This window comes from Suricata suricatta, chromosome 4, assembly GCF_006229205.1.
Source record: "Suricata suricatta isolate VVHF042 chromosome 4, meerkat_22Aug2017_6uvM2_HiC, whole genome shotgun sequence".
Taxonomy (NCBI): domain Eukaryota; kingdom Metazoa; phylum Chordata; class Mammalia; order Carnivora; family Herpestidae; genus Suricata; species Suricata suricatta.
This window is the reverse complement of record NC_043703.1, coordinates 33532687-33546035: the sequence shown is the minus strand read 5'-3', so window position 1 is coordinate 33546035 and position 13349 is coordinate 33532687. Positions and strand designations below refer to the sequence as shown.

General features: G+C 35.0%; 1 long non-coding RNA gene across 7 annotated transcripts in view; it reads left to right on the top strand.

Moving 5' to 3' along the window:
* Positions 1-1827: 1827 nt before the first annotated feature.
* The window catches only part of LOC115290481, a 94754-nt gene continuing 83232 nt past the window's right edge, over positions 1828-13349 (top strand). For all 7 annotated transcript variants that reach the window (XR_003908137.1, XR_003908134.1, XR_003908133.1 and 4 more), the window contains exon 1: positions 1828-2089. This is a non-coding gene — a long non-coding RNA (uncharacterized LOC115290481). The remainder of the gene's footprint in view (positions 2090-13349) is intronic.

Genomic DNA, 13349 nt, shown 5'->3' with positions numbered 1-13349 from the left:
TCCTTCCCTCTCTTTGCCTTTCTCCTGCTCACACTCTGTCTCTCAAAAATAAATAAACATTAAAAATAAATTTAAAAATGGAATACATTATTGACATTTTAAGTCTAATTTTGAAGTTTGTGACATTATACTTGGTTTTTTCTTTTACTTTTTTATGGAAATTTTCTCAGGCATCTCCCCCTCCTCTTTCTTGTTTTTCCTTAGCTCTGTCTTTCTCTGAAATATTGGTGAGCTTTGGTGTTCTGTCCTTGACTTGTCTCCTTCTCTTTTTTCTTTGAAATGTTATATTTATTTTTGAGAGAGCATAAGCAGGGGAGGAGCAGAGAGAGAGATCTGAAGCAGGCTTTAGGCTGACAGCAGTGAGCCCAATGTGGGGCTTGAACTCAGGAGACAGGAGATCATGACCTGAGCCGAAGTCAGACGCTCAACTTACTGAGCCATCCAAGTGCCCCAGATTGTCTCCTTCTCTACCTCCATCTTCCCTCTCTGAGTAACTGCATCATTTATTCATTCATTCATTCATTCATTCTACAAGTATTTTTGAACTGCTACTCTTATGCCAGGCACCGAGCGAGCGAGGCCCTGGGAAAAACATTTATTCTTGTAATGTTTACAATAGAGTAAAAGATACAGATATTACATAAATGTTACATGAATAACTATGTAGTTACAATTGTAAAAAATGTTGAAAAGGAAAAAGGCAGGCTTCTCTGAGCGTATGCTAAGAACACCTAGAAAAGATGAGGTAGTGGGGGAGCTTTATAGACATAGAGAAAAAGTCTGTGCAAAGACCCTGTGGCAGAGAGGGACATTTCTGGGCCAGTAACTTTGCAAAGGTAAGAGTGCAGAATGCTTCTAATTCCTTTTTTGATCACTAGCAATGGCACAGCATTTGGAGCAGAGCAAACACTCAACAGATTTTTCTGAAGTAAATATCTTATGTAAGTAGTAATGGGAAGAAAAGCACAGTAAGAAGGCAACTGAGAAATTAGCAAATGTTATATATAGTATCACACATAGCAAAATTTATATATATAACTTACTAACAAGAATGTTAATTCATCTTTTAGGGGCAAAATATTATTTAAAGACAGGTGTTAACTTTATGAGTAACCCATGTGCTGTACAGAACTAAACTAATTCTCAAGTTCAAATTCAATTCTCATGCCTTATAAAAGAAATTATTTTTTCTTGCTATCTGAAATGAATGTATGTTAAAAAGAAATATGAGCTAGGTTTACTTATGTAGTACTTCTAATATAAAATTGGGATTTATAGCCTACATTAATTATATAAGCTATAAAACAATGGTTCTGTGCCCTGGTTTTAAATTTCACTTCCACTCTACAGTAGCACGATGATTTTTTGTTGTTCTTCCTATTTTTTTTGGAAAGCCATAGGTAGGAAGAATGAATTTGAGGGTCCTTTATTTTCCCAATCTGAGATCTGCTTATCATTTTATACTGCATAGTAAAATTTAATTTAAAATTCCTTTTTATAAATTTATTACCTCGGTTAATCCTAACCTGGGAGAATAGTATATTTATATCCTGTTTAATAGTGTAGTGTTTTATAGATGTGGTGGAGTTATATGTTTGCAAAGGTAAATCAATATAGTAATTCTAACTTCTACGTATCTCTTTGCCTTCTCTGCCTCCTGTCATTCCCACTGCCCCATCCTGACAAATAATCGTCCTCTGGCTCCTAGACCTCTGGATAAGTGTCTAAATTCCTGTTTCTTCAAGTAGTTTCATTGCCTTGGCAACTAGAATGATTACTTTATGACATATACCTGAGAATGTTACTCATCCTCTTGGAAATGTTCATTGGAACAACATACTCTGTATTGTAGGGAGATGGGGAAAGAGTCCGACTAGGGTGAGTGAGGAACGGATGGAAAGAGCATGGGAGCATTGAAACTGAAACTGGAGTAAGTTGGCCAGGAAGGAAAGGAGAGAAAATGGGGAATTGGCAGGATGATGGAACCAAGTGAAAGATGTGCTAATTATTAGAAGAAGGTTTAGAGGACCTGATTGAATGAGAGAGGAAACCATAGGTGAAGATATTAGTCTCAGAGAAGAATGGACAGGTAGGTTGAATGTCTATATTGCTCATAGAAGAGAAAAAAATGTGAGATATAATTGAAGGATATAAGAAAATTGAAAAAAAAGCAAAATGAGGAAGAATGTTGGATGACCTTTATCTTCCCATTTAATTAGGAGGCAAGATTATATATATGTTAAACGTATATAATATGACCCCCTAATATCAAGAAGTTGTTAAAATTCCACTAACTTCATTTTATAAGCTGAACAAAATGTTTTGTTATTTTGCTGAGACCAATGCCAAACAACTTCAGATGTCTTTCTCAGTAAACCTAAGTGATAATGAGCACAAACTATGAACATAATACAATTAGAGATGAATTATGTATCTATGCCATTACCATAAAAAAAATAATGATTATAGAAGTCAGGGTTATGGTCAACGACTCTTGAGTCTAAATTGAAATTATGCCCAGATCAAATGTGGGACACTCATAAGGTCATTTTAAATAATTTTAATGATTATACTAATAGTTAATATGTTTTAAAATCATATTTTAGGATAAGCTTTTCTTTAGAAAGGGTAAAATTATTGCCATTTATGTGATACAAAAAAATCGAACAACAAAGTCTGAATGGTGATGATGATAGATGGTAATAATATTATTTAAATTAGCATAAATCATTGGGAAAGTCTGATTATAAAAAGGCAAAGCAGTTTAGCACATGGTCATATTTCACATCATAAATGTGAAATATTATAATTCTATTATCTATTCTTTCTATGAAAAGTTAGCTCCTTCAGGAATGTCTTAATGAATAATAAAACTGACTTGATTTTTCCTACAACAGTCAACTTTTCTGTCATGCTATTAATGATTAATAATGACTGTATGCTCAGTCGTTTCTTCTTCCCTGGATAAAAGTAGTATTATAACATAAGGTTTTTATTTTTTTAGTTGTATACGGGGATAAAAAGATACTCTGAACATACAGAACAGCTGAAATAGAAAGAAAAAATGTCAATCAATATCTCCCTTCTACTCAAAATAGTTATCTTCTAATACCTAGGCTTCAGGAGTTATTTTATCATGTTCTAGAAGAGATGGCATATTTTTTGCATGTGTTACATTATCTTCATTGGTATTTTTATATTATAATACAGTGATTTTAAACAGAGCTAGACTTTTTTCAATAAATAAAGTTACCAATTCAAGAATATCTTAGCTGAATAAAAAATGACAACCCATATTTTTTAAAACTGTAGGAGTTCATGTATTAATGTTTCTTTACACATTTACAAGAACAGCATCCTTTGACAAAGGTCTAAAAATGCCTGTGAAAGCCAAACATAATAACATTGTTATTCTGCTACTTATTAACAGAACAACGCATCCTATAACAATTAGATATGAATATTGCAGACTGAATTTAATATTAAGCTGTCTTTGAAATGCCACTTTGCAGCGGGTTTTCAAATGCTTAAAGCACAGCAGGAGATTAACTCCGTCTTCAAATATTAAATCAAAACCTTTTTTTAACCTGATAAATCTTACTGAAAGCAAGGGCTCCTTTTCAAGAGAAAATTATTCAACTGTCGGAAGAGAAAGCTAAACTTTCCAACTATTGCTGGCACACGGTCTGTTTCCATACTGAAATACAAAGAAAGATTTATGATAGATAGATAGATAGATAGATGCAACAATAATCATACTTAGGAATTGGTTTCAATGAATAACATAATTGTGTGCACTTTTTTATGATTGCAGCACAATTTTTGTCTAAAATGATAATTAAGTACTTGATCATTTAACTTTTGTTATGTTTACATATTACTTCCCACCTGCATAAGCTTGTTGAAGGTCTTACATTTCTTTGCATTCATCAGGGATGCCCAACATTTATTAGTTTGATAGTTCCTCATAAGACGTTACAAATACATTTATGCTCAGTATAAAGATACCTACAAGGTAATTTTCAACCTACACACCTACTTACCCATCTACTTCCTATCCTCCCATCTAGCTAACTAATTACTATCTACCTACGTATCCATCATAAATTTCCCCTTCTTCGCAAAGTGGAATTTCAGCCAAGGTGACAGTATTCAATTCTCTAATTCATCGCATAAACTCTACAAGCCAGCTGTCAATCATTTTACACATGTCTCAGGAAAACTGTCCTCAAGCTGACTGGCAGCCTCGTGTGGGTAGTGCCTGTGCTCCGTATTAATTAGCTCCCCGTGGAGCTGGAATTCTCTTACTAAACTGTTCCTAAAGAACCAACCAACAGAAAGCTTGAAATAACTATATTTCACTTGGATAACAGAAAAATGCAATTAAAAAAATAAACACGTTGCCAAATACTGTTAATGTTTTAGATAAGGAATCATACCTAACTCATTTGAGTTTAGGAAGAATTGCTAATATAATGTTGCTAACCATCTAAGGACACTATTTTTCTTTCTCTGGTTTTACTAATCTTTACTTTTAATTTTTTCTAGCAGAGAAATGCCAAGTGTGGGCCAAATGAGAAGTTATTTTTAAGTAGATGTTTATTTCCAGGAATTTATAATGAGATAATCAGTTTTATTTCTTAAGGCCAAACAGCTCAGTGATAGATAGTAACAACACACCCCTAACTTATCAAATATAGAGAGGCAGATTCACTCTCTATACATGGTTATTTGCTTTCTTTATTTTATGAGCATTGCCACTCTCTTTAAAATTGAGTCTATAAATAATATGTAAGTGGAAACCTATCAGATGTTGCTTGTTTACTTGTATATTACTAATAATTCAAGATTTATATCTTGTATTTTAACAGAGAGGCAGATTAAATCATAGACTTACTGAATATAATTTTTCAATTCTATAGATTTGGCTAAAACATGAAAGTTATAGAGACTGAATAAATATACTGGTTGAAACAAAATGTGGAAATGTGGAAATGTGAAAGTGGAGAATGTTAAACATGATTCCCAATCCTAGCAAAAGCCATTATCAACTATATAATATGAATCAGGTTCCTTAACCCTCAAGAGACCTCCATCCCCTTATCTTTAAAACTGGGATACAAATCATATCTACCGCATTGGGTAGAGTTAAATATCAAACTTAATAATTCGTTAGTAGGATACTGAATGAGATATGCCACATGTCCTGGAATTGGCCATTCCTGTCTAATGCTCAGATGGAGAAAGTCTTCTCAACTAAAAACAATCCTGTATTTAGATCATATTATTTAAGTTACCCCTTTTTACCTCCCTTTCAAGCAGTCATGAGCTCTTTTAAAAAATAAGGTTTTTTTCTTTCTTAAGGTATTATTTCCCGTTATTCTAAAAAAAGATATATTCTGGTTTAATCATTTATGGCATCAGAAGGGATCTCTGAATGGAACTGAAAATTTTTCTGGGCTATAGTTCACACTCTGATTAAATTTTTATTCTGATTAAATTATAGATGAGCACAAACTGCTTATTTATAAGCAACATTGAAAATTAAATTTATTTTGCTGACATCACAAAACATAGGCAATTAGATAGCTCTTGAACCTGAAAAGTCTTCTAGGTCCATTTATCAATATATAAGAAGGACAGAGGAACACATCAAAGGATACCATGGGGATGCAATATGCAAAATCCAGAGAGAAGATGCTCTACCAGAAGCATGGCCTGGTTTCTTCAACAAATAAATTACAAGACAAAAGAAAGACATGGATGGAGATCTATTGATTAAAAGACACCTAAAACACATGTCGATCATTCATAATGTATGGACTTTATTTGGAACCTGGTTAAAATACACATGCTGAGGGGCAGCTGGGTGACTCAGCTGGTTAAGAGTCCAACTTCATCTCAGGTCATGATCTCACCATCTGTGGGTTCAAGCCTCGCATAGGGCTCTGTGCCAACAACTCAGAGCCTGGAGCCAGTTTCAGATCCTGTGGCTCCCTCTCTCTCTGCCCCTCTCCCACTTCACTCTGTCTCAAATATAAATAAGCATTACAAATTTTTTAAATAAAATAAAATACACTTGCTGAAAAAATGACTAGACAAATAGAAATTGAATAATACTTCGATATTTGATGATAGTAGGGTATTATTTATTAGGTTTTTAGACATGAAAATAGAAAGTGTTTATTTATATTAAAGAAATCTTCTATTTTAGAGATATGTACTAAAATGCATATGGCCAAATTTACATGAATGTGAGATTTTCCTAAACAGAGTTATGTAGTGAGGAGAAAAATAAGTGAGGGTAAAATGAAGCAAAATTGATCTTGAGTTAATAATTGTTGAAGCTTGGTGATGAATACATATGGGTTCATTATAGTAGTTCCTTTACTTTTGTTTCTGTTTAGAAATTTCCATAGTAAAACATTAAAAAAAACAAATAATACCTGATCTTATAATACAATATAGCAAATTTTTAAAAATTAATGATTTCAAATTTAGAAGATTCTCTAGTTTCTTCAATTATAGTTTCAATCTGTGTTTGAGGGCAGCCAATTTAAAACATTCTATGATTTCTTAAAGGCTACAAAACTAATGTCATATTTTTCTGACTTTTCCCCAATATTTCTAGGTGGCTGTTATGGAATGGCAATGGGAGAGATCATTGTTCTCTAGCTCCCAGGGCGTTACTGATACTTACTTATCAATAGAAACTGTCAAGGCATAACGAAGTTAGGTGTAGACCAAAGTACATTTAGTTTATCACTCTTCTATTTTACTTTGACAATTTACTCAGTATAGTTATTGAAAATACATTATGAGACCAAAAATAAGTTATGTGATAATGATTCATAATTTTGAATTAGCTTCAGTTACTAATTCTTTCAGATGAAATATTCTAGAAGTAATATTTAAGATTTAAGAGAACTAATTCCAAATTGTTTTCTGTAAAAGACAGATCTTGGAGCAGATTTTGAAAAAAAAAAGAGATAAATTCATGAAAAGGAAAAATTGAAGATATAATATATAATATGTAATATACATTATATATATATAATTTATATAATATATATATACACATATATATTACTGCTTAAAATGCAAACTTTTTATAAGGCTAACATTAAACATAATTTTATGACTATATTAACTTTGTTTCTAATTAGTTAAAGATTTAGAAGAAATCAGAAGTTCCTTATTATTCAGACATATATAAATCTTTTTTAAAAAACAGACCTAATTATGAGACACCTGGGTGGCTCAGTCAGTTAAGCATCACCTCTTGATTTCATTTCAGGTCATGATCTCATGGTTGTTGAGATTGAGCCCTGCATGAAACCTACTTGGGATTCTCTCCCTCTCTCTCTGCCCCTCTCTGACTCATGCATTTTCTCACTCTCTCTCTCTCTGTCTCTCTCAAAATAAATAAGTAAACTTAAAAAAATAGACAATTAGTTTCTTATTGCTGATCTAACAACTTTATTACAAATTTATGGATTAAAACATGTATATTAATTATCTTACCATTCTGGAGGTAAGAAGTCGAAAATTGATCTCACTGGACTAAAGTTAAGGTGTTAGTGGTGGTGTTCCTTCCTGGGACCCTAAGCAAGAATCTGATTTCTTGCCTTTGTCTGCTTCAGGATGCTGCCTGCTTTCTTTGGCTCATGACACCTTTACGTCTTCAGAGCCAACAATGGCCGATTGAGTCTTTTTCACATAGGATCTTTTCCCCTCCCTCTTAGACATTTAAGGACATTTGTAATTACACTGGGTTTACCTGGATAATCCAGGATAATCTTCTTATTTTAAAGTCAGCTGAGGAGCAATCTTCATTCTATTTGCAACCTTAAATGTTCTTTGCCACGTAACCTAACATTCACAGATTCCAGGAATAAAGATGTTGATGGAGAGAGCCCGGGGAACCGATATTCTGCCAACCATAGAGCCCGACTAAGCGCCCTTATTTTTAAGGCTTTTTTTTTCACCCCACAGATACTTATTTTTCATAAATAGTTTATTGTTGCTTAATTGGTAAGAAAATGTGGCTGCTTAAAATTAGTCATGTTGAGAAGTTCCTTCAGGTAACTCAAATAAAAAGATTTTCAAAAGCCATTTGAAAGCATATCCAGAGCCCTGAAGAAATGTTTACTGATGTATTCAAGTGACACATCTATAGTTTCAAAACACTGAACAAAGTACAACGGACTAAGGAATACCCTTACCTAAGCAGCATTTGTTTATGACTTAGGCATAATGTATGATGCAGCTTCTGCGCCGTGTGATTTAGCCAAACATCTAAAAGGAAGACATAACATTGCCAGAAGCCTAGTCCAGGGTGTCAGCGCAGATTCAGGTCTTCGCATCAGTGGCTGACAATCCCGGATCTTTTGCTGAAGAGGCTGTCAGAGCTTTTCAGAATGTGCTCTTTTAACAACATTCACTATACACGATAAACTCTCTTAAAAGAAGTGATGGAGAAATTCCCATTAGTCCTCAAGATAAAAAGACCAAAACTCTACACAACGGCATCCTTTAAAAATATTATTTTTTCTAAGATAGCTGTGTGCAAAATCACAAACTACGTCAAGGATTAACATATCTTCTGAAAACTATTTTTTTAATTTTTAATGTTCATTTGTTTTTTGAAAGAGAGAGAGACATTGTGACAGAGTGTGAGCTGGAGAGGGGCAGAGGGAAGAGGGAGATTAAAGAATCCAAAGCAGGCTCCAGGGGCCAGGCTGTCAGCACAGAGCTGGACACAGGGCTGGAACCCAAGAACCGTGAGATCATGACCTGAGTCGAAGTTGGATGCTTAACCAACTGAGCCACCCAGACACCTCTTCTGAAATCTACTTTGATGCTTGAATCAAGAGGGAGACACCCAGACTCCTGCCCACTTTCTTATTTTGACAATTATAGTTTTCTATAACTCCTTCATTTTTAGATTCAGCAGTCATAAGTACTCCTTTCTGAAGTATTTTCTCCTAAAGTATTTGTATTTGGATGGTTACTCATACAGGTAGGTCATTTGGTGAAGTGCAATGCAGAAACACACTATATGTTTAGCTAAACCCACATTAAACATTCAGTACATGGATAAGATATGAAGTAGCCTAATGGATCTTACACTAAAATTAGAAGCCCCATCTTACAAGTCCTTTCCATCATTTAGTATCTGCAACTGACTCAGTGCTCCTGTGTCCTTCTGTTTATTTTTCCTGTATTATTCCAGAGAAATCCATCAGATTTGGATTCCAAATATACTGCTTAACTGTGCATAGTTGTGCTAGCTATTGAATAGAGATAAATTAGGAAAGCTAGCATTTAATGTGACACATGGATTTGAATTAATTCAACTCTCTGCTTCAATGTTCTTTCAACGGCACCACAGCTCGCTCTGTTCCTGGGGTAGGGACATCATCCACCCTGCTTCTTCCCATCATATCCGCATTCATAACAGACATGGAAAATGCTGCCAATCCCTGCTATCTATATTCTGTATACAAAGTTTTATATTTTCTCTAATTTACAATATTTCAAGATAGGTTTTGCTCTTCTTTTTTGACAGATGAATAAAAAGAAGGTCAAGAAGGTTAAGTGACCTGCCCAAGGCCATTAAGCTCGTACATGTTTGACTTAAAATTCAAATCTGTCAGTTCTATCTTGTTCAGTGGGCAAGGCAGCTCCGCTGAACAATGTTGGCTCTACTCGGCCAAACCAGATCAGTCGTCTTTCTAACGGTGTCTGCACTGGTTCCTTCCTCTCCAGTCTGATTGCTTCATTTCCCTGTGCAGGCCTTTATCACCTCTTATTTAGACTCATGAAATAGCCTTTCAACTGGTTTCCTCATTTCCAATATTTCAACCCTTAAAAGTCAGATTAGACTACTTTGATCATGTCCATCTCCTGCTCAAAAAAAAAACTCCAATGGTGCCTCATTGCCTGGAGGTGGGTTTTCCAACAGGCTGATCACAGATCTTTGCCAGATGGATCATAAAACCACATTACCACATTCTTTGCTGGCTTCCTCCTCTCCGATGATGTGACTCACACGTTTGAAATGCACAGGGAGGGCTGCCACCCCAGTCACTTACTAGCATTTCAAATATCCCAGATTAAAGAGAATCTGAGTGACTAGAGGCTTACAGCGCATCCCTCTTCACTGCCACATCCCATTCACTTGGGGGAGTTGGTTAGAAACCACACAGATTGAAATACTGAAGACTGCCTACAAACTCCTAATTCTTCCCTTGATCCTTGTGGTATTCTGACAGAATTTTCCTTTTATCGCAATATCTGATACTTTCACAGTTTCCATCCAGAACAAATACTTTAAAAAGCAGACTGCCCAATTCAAAAAGCATGCTCACAAAATTTCAGAGATGTCAGTCTATAGGATGCAGTGTAAATGCTGTCTGCTGTATTCAAAGCTCTTTATAATTGGCCTCATCTCCCTTTTTGCTTATTTCCACTGTTTTCTAGCATTCACCCCTGATTAGTTTCCCCCTACCTCACCATCATCCACATGCATTTATGCTGCTATACATTCGTTCAAAGCATCTTCGCTGCCATATTTGTCATCTGCATTGCTCTGTAGTTACTTGAATGTTACACACCTTTCTCTGCTTCACTAAAGCTACAAAATAGAGGACTAAAGGGAGATATTGGCCCCAATAATCTTTATAGTTCAATCGTGAGAATATGAGTTTCTAAGTATGCGCTACAACAGAGAGGTTGCTAGATGATCATTTTCCAGAACGGTCACTCTCTACTGAGTATGGCTAACGCACTCTTTGTTTATAAACTCAGTGACACAGTCCCAGGGTTATAGAGTTTGAAAAATTTTAGAGCAGATCTCATCCAGTCCTCTCACTCAACTGACATACATATAATTTTTTGTGTTGGCTCTGTGTGTGTGTGTGTGTGTGTGTGTGTGTGTGTGTGTGTTATGTCTTAAACTAGATCCTTAAGGGAAGAAATATGTCTTATCCAACTTTGTACTTCCTAATGATAGGTATTTAATTATTTGATATGTGATCTATTTACTGAATAAGAAATTCAGGTTAAATATTACCAAAATCCACATAGAGGGCTAAATCTAATTTGAGAGGGAATTGTGGCCACAAAAACATAGAGATGGTCAAGAATGAAAACCTTGCAAAGAAATAAACCTCTCATTTTTTCCAAAAAATCTGAGTACAAGAACTATAGAAAAGAAAGTATAAAGAATAAAAAATTTAAAAATTAAAATTTTTCTATTAAATTATTTTTTCTGAGATACAATTTTAAGTAAAATCACAGAATAACATCAAAATAAAAGAATAAGAACACAATTTTAGAAAAAGGCTCAAGTCTAGCACTGAACCTGGGAAAACAAGGTTTAAAAAGTGAAGTCTCTTTTTAAAGGTTGCAATTTTAACAAAGCCACACACTAAAACTTCTAGAAACCATTATCTATAATTTTCACTAAACTGCTTATTTTAAACAAATAGTTGCTATTCTAAGGTGAATTAATTAGGAACTATATTTGTTTTCTCTAGATGTACAACTGCAGCCAAGTCATGCATAAAGTTTATTAAAGCTTGGTAATTTTTTCAATAGCATTTCAGGCTCTGTCTTCAATCCAAATACACATATACTAAAAATATTCACCTCTACTTCAAGTTTTAAGTATAAAAAAGGGTCTAATTGTACTTTAGTTACTCAAGGGTTTGTTAAACAAACACTAAGAAGTTTGATTGCCAAACTTATTATCTTGGAAAGGTGGAGAATTCCTAACACTGAAAATAAGCCTATATACACCTATGAACTTTCCATCACTGAATCTCCTAGCGTGGGAGACAGAGAAGCTATGGTGTGAGAAATTCAGGAAATTCCCTATTTTGTACTTGGAAAGAAGAGCAAAGGAAAGCAAGGAACCTCCCCTGAGACGAGATGGTGATTGCTAGTTTCCAGGAGACTAGTATCTGACTGTTTGTTGAATGATCTTACAGGCTTAGTTTCCATTTCCTCCACTGTACATTGGTGAGATTAATGTTCAGTGTTCTTTTTGTTGTAACATTCCTAATTTCTTTAGAACAAGGTCAGGTACAATGGTGTTGTCTGATGTGAGGAGTTTTAGTAGACTGAGTCCAGGAATCTAAATAAGTATTCCAAGGATGGTTTCAACAGTTTCTTTAAAGAACAAAGTTTAGTATGACAAAAAAAGAAGGTTAGTTTGTTGGTTGGCTGGTTTTCTTTAGCAGATTACCATATTTAAAACTTAAAATTCTTTTCCTATACTTGCCATGCCTGCAAGGCATGTGCTGGTGAGTAGAGATACACTGATAAATAAGACATAGTTTCTCCCTGTAGATTCATAGTCCAGTGGGGAGGAAACAGATAAGAAAAATAGAATGTAATGATAGAGGAATGTTCAGGATTCCATAGGAACTCAAATTAGGCACGCATAATTGAGCTTTGAGAAGACAAAAAGATCACTCTGACCAAATTTCAAGAGGCAAACAAAAATGGGAGGTGGAAATAATGGGGAGGAAAAACATCTAAGAAACAGGCATCAGTTTGTGCAAAGTATTGGAAACACCAGAGCATATGTTGCCATAAGTGGGAATTTGTTCATTACAACTGCAATACAGACAGAAAAATGAACTTTTAGGATTCTCTTTAATGAATTTCTTGCACTGTACACATTATCCCTCTCCTACCATTTCGCTGATGAGTAGAAAAAATACTGAAACAGAATTACTCAAGGTTTTATACAAATCCCCTTGCCCTAAGATAAACTAGATGTCTTTTGAGAGACTTGTATTTCAAGGTTTCTTCATCCATCCCCATCTTCTTTGCTTCCTTTCTGGTGTGACAGGGAAAGTTTACATCTCCCTGTGAAAAGGAAGGGGTCCTTCTCTACAGACTCTCCACTTGCAATGTTATTTTCTTGACTGTTCTGTGGATGTCATTCAGCACCTATAACCTGTTGGAATTCTCTCTGTATGGACTAGTGTGAGTACAGCTTCTGGAGAACTCAATTGCTCCCACTGAGGTTGAGCCTCTGAAATTCAACCCAGTCTTCATTTGTCCAGTAATTTGGGAGGGTCCACCTCAGAGCATTTGCTGTGAGATTCACTCATCCCCGCATGGTGGCTCCCCTCTTTGCTGATACAGATACTCACTGAGACTCCCATACCATTGCTTGACAACCTCCGGTGACATTTGGAGCCTACGAGAAATAAGGGATGACCTATGTGAGGCTCTCTCACCTTCTCTACCCCATCCTGTCACCATTTCTCTGTGATTTAAGTTTGTGTGTTGGTACAGGGCCCCTCAAATGACCTTGAAATTTTTCTATG